The sequence below is a fragment of the Triticum dicoccoides genome, chromosome 7B (genome assembly GCF_002162155.2).
Source record: "Triticum dicoccoides isolate Atlit2015 ecotype Zavitan chromosome 7B, WEW_v2.0, whole genome shotgun sequence".
In the NCBI taxonomy this organism is placed as follows: domain Eukaryota; kingdom Viridiplantae; phylum Streptophyta; class Magnoliopsida; order Poales; family Poaceae; genus Triticum; species Triticum dicoccoides.
The window spans coordinates 145,585,702-145,590,031 of NC_041393.1; the positions used below are offsets into that span (position 1 = coordinate 145,585,702).

The window sequence follows — 4,330 nt, forward strand, 5'->3', positions numbered from 1 at the left end:
GATCCGCCGGGTGATTTATAAGGTTTCCCTAAATAATAATACTATCACGCAACACATGTTCCATGGATGAAAAGAAATGGATCCGAATAAAGGTCGGGGGTATGGACCCGGAAAAGAAATAGGACTTGTATTACTCAAAATCAAGAATCACAATCAGCACGGCATCTGTCCTCTACATCTTCAGTACCGCACCATCATCGTACTAACGAAAATTTTCAGAAAATGAAAGCAAACGGGAGCTGCAAGTTTCAGAAAATGAAAGCAAATGAAAGCAAACTGGGCACATACTCGGATTCAGAAAAAGGAAATTTGACGCATCCTCCATCGCCAGCGTCTTTAAATATCAGCACAGACCACCTTCGTGTCCCGCAACACCTCCCGATCCTTCGCGCCTCGCCAAAATCCCAATCGCCCGCCCTTTCCTAGCCACAACCCTAGCAGCAGATCGGGCAGCCGCCGGCCGGGATGGAGGGGCTCGACGTCGACGACGTCTTCCACCACTACCGGCTGAGCCCTACGGAAGTGGACGCCGTCACCTACTACCTGCCACGCCTCCTCTCCGGCGAGACGCTGCACGGCGCCGACAAGCTCATCCACAGCATCGAAATCTCCGGCTGCGAGCCCAAGGATCTGGCCGCCCGGTACGCGCCCGTGCCGCAGGCCGTGAGCAGCGGGGACCGGTTCTTCTTCACCACCTGCAAGAGCAAGAACGGGAGCAAGCTCCAGAGCGTGTGCGGCGCCGGCGGCGGCACCTGGAGCATCCAGAAGACCACGGAGATTAGCCACGCGTGAGTCAAGGTCGGCGAGGTCAAGAACCTGTCCTTCAAGAAGAAGGGCAAGTCGACAGGCTGGGTCATGGAGGAATACCGGTGCCTGCTGCCGGAGGCCATCGTCTCCGACGGGGTGAAGGTGTTCTTCAAGATGCACTTGGCTCAGCATGCCCCTGACGCGGCCCGCCAGGAATCGCAGGCGTACAAGCTTCAGCAACAGCAACCAGAGGCCGTGACCCCGAGCGCACACGCGCAGAAGAGGCCAGCGACCGCTGCCGCGGGTGAATAGCTCTCATGCGACGTCGTTGGTGTGAACTGTCTCTGATGCGACGTAGTTGGTTGTAATAGCTCGCATGCGACATCTGCGTTGGAAAAAATAGCTCCCATGCGACACCGCTGCCTAATCCAAAGACACATGTTTAAAACTCGAATCAGGTGAGCAGGACCCACAGCGTGGGACCCACTAACTTATCCAACTCAGCATTGGTCGGGTGAGCGGGACCCACAGCGTGGGACCCACTAACTTATCCAGGTCAGCATAGGTGCAAGAGGACACCGAGCCATGCCCCGAGCCGTGCAGCACCCGAGCCCATCCTCCCCCTCCCCCCCTCCCCGATGGGCGCCCCTCCCCGACCGTTGTTGTTCTTCTTCTCCGGCGACGACGGGCAGCAACGCCGTTCCGGGCCGCGACCTGGCAATGTCGAGCTCCGCTTCAGCCTCCCGCCTCTCATGGCCGCGCTATGGCGTAGTGCCCATGACAAGGTGCCCTGCATGCCCACATATCGCACCCCTGAAGCGGCTAGTCACAACGACCGACAAGAATGGAAACCTTGGGCGAGAATTCGTGAAATGCGAGAGCAAACCAGAGCAGGGAAAGGTGAGATTTTACTTCTCAATATGCCAATTTTGGTTTTTGTCTCCCAATTTCAAATTTGCCCATTTTTCCCCATCGGATTTGGGATTTAGGGTTCATCTTTCCTATTTCAGAAATTGAAGCAATGCACCCATTTTGAGTGGCTAGATGAGTACATAGAGCGGATTCAACTGGAGGATGCATCAGGGGAGCTCGATTTACCGTTGGAGGCGGAGAAGTTGGGCAAGTTTGGATCGGGCGCATCTGGATCTGGCAATTCCATTGGGGGCGCCCGCCCTTCCATGGGTGATACTGTGGGGGATGCAGGAGTGACGGCAGAGCTGAAGAAGCTGAACAAGCAGATGAAGAAACTCATCGAATTGCAGAAGCAGGGCAATTTGAGGGCCGGACTTTTTTATGTTTGTGTAATTGCTCTCGCATTTGTTTATGTGATGATAATTAGTCGTAAGTGAATAGATTGGGCATCATTTGTAACCGTAATGATATGTACATTTGAATAAAAGTATTGTGATGTACGAATTCGGCATGTCTTCTCCAGTCTGTTTCGTTTTTCAGTTCTTCAGTTCGTCATCAGTTTCAGTTTCAGTTTCAGTGGTAGAGGGAGAAAAGGAAAAAAAATGTTCGTCCACAGTTGCCCGAAAAGGCCAGGCCCATATAGAAGTTAGGCAGGGCCGAATAGAACATATCCAGGCCCATTGATAAAAGAAGTGTAGCTAGTGCAAAAAAAAATGCAAACGGTCATTGACATCGATATATCTTTTCGGCTTTAGGTTATTTCACAAATGTTAAGTTTCCTGCCTTCACCTTTTTTAGATAACTCATCTGATAATTATTTGAGCTATTTTTATGCATAAGCTATCGTGTCCGATTGTAGGGTCCCGTGTTGTTTCGGCTAAAACAAAATGTTGGTTCTAGTTAGCAGTCTAACTTGCAGTCTTTGTGAACCAAAAAAGTTGCAATTGTTTGATTCTAGTTTATTTCAACCAAGCACCATTTTTATTTTTTTTTATTTGTGCTATGGTGTTTTCAAAGTTTTTACTCGTGTGTTTCAACCGAAAAAGGTTGTGCCACTTTCAAAAAAAGAAGACATATAGTGTGCCCCTAGTAGCATCTCCTTACAACATAAGAGGGGCATCCCCTTACAACATATAGTGCATAAAACATAAAAGGAAGATAATTAACTAGACACGTGCTAACAACAACTTATATGATTGGATCATGTTTTAGTGCATTTTTCAGTTCACATGGCCAGATAAATAAAATGCAATGGAGAAACTTTGAAAACACCATAGCACAAACCAAAAAAAAGATAGCACTAGCCCGAAAAAGCATTAATAGATAGCACGATAGAGGGGCATCGGGTACCCTAGTAGCATAGATAGATAGAACATAGAGAGGGGCATCCCCTTACAACATATAGTTCATAAAACATAAAACTAGATAGATAGAAGACACGGGCACACACGCCCGAACCAACACAAACACAAGCTAGATAGATAGAAAGACTCGCACTCGAACAACTCCTTGGCCCCTCCTCCTTAGCCGGCGCCCCTCACTCGTCGTTCTCCGGCATCTGGTAGGGGAGGGTGTGCATGCCGTTGGGGTGAGGGAAGATGTGGTGGAAGTTGGTGAAGATGTTGTAGGTCGTGAACGCGATAAACTCGCATCCACACCAGAACACCTGGCCGAGGAGGTGGTGAGCGTCGTAGGGGTTGGTGAAGGTGACGTGGAGGCCGATGACGAGGCCGTTGGCGTTGCCATCGTACTGCTCGTGGAGGTGGAACATGGGCGGAGTGCCCGGAGGGAGGTGGCGGTCGCCGGCTTGGAGGAAGAAGCGAGCCAACTCTCTAGGGCCCCTCCACCTTGAGATGGCCCACACCCTCAAGCTATTCTCGACGATGACTCCGGCTGGGTACTCCCTCTCCGGCACGGTGCGAGGGCGACTGTAGGTAGGGCCGTTGAATTGCATGGTGGCTCGAGTGGTGGATTTGGCTCGAAAAGACGAAGCGGAGGAGGCTTGAGAGATGGGGGAGATGAGTGTGAGAGGGATGAGGAAATGGTGCCCTTTTATAGCCGCGTTGCAGCCGTGGTCAATGTGTACACGGTGCCTTCTCGATCGTTTTCTCTTCTCAGTTCGTACTGGCATAGAGTAATTGCGGGCATTAATTCAAAAACGGCGGGCAGAGCATCCAAAGAGGCACCGGCGGCACAGGCGAGATGCATCGTTTCGTGCACTTGCATCGGCGGTGACGCCGCGTGGGAAACAGGCACGTTCATCCGTGCGTGACACTGAAAAAGGAGCTGCACCACCGACGCGTCTGTCCCGTGTCTCAGGTTCAAAAATGCATTTGTTAAAATAGCTAGGATGCGACGTACCTATACGCTGCGCCCCTGCCGCGCTTTACTGCGTCGATGCGTGCATGCAAGCCCACGCCCCTGCCGTGCTTTAATGCGTCGATGCGTGCATGGGATAGAATAGCTAGGCTGCGACGTTGCATGGCATGCATGGGACAGGGACGGCCCACATGTCATTGACCCTCTCGCATGCAGCCCATCATCCCCTCTCGACGGCCGTGCGCATGCACGCCAGGCTCTGCCGGGCCCGATCCACTCGGCCCAACGGTCACTGAGATGCTCCCCCGCTCAAGGTTATCTGTTCGTCAGAGAGAAAAAACTGTGGCCAATC

The 4,330-nt window shown here is 51.8% G+C and overlaps 1 pseudogene; it reads left to right on the forward strand.

Moving 5' to 3' along the window:
• The first annotated feature begins 441 nt into the window (after positions 1-441).
• Positions 442-4,330, forward strand: part of LOC119338750 — a 9,896-nt pseudogene continuing 6,007 nt past the window's right edge.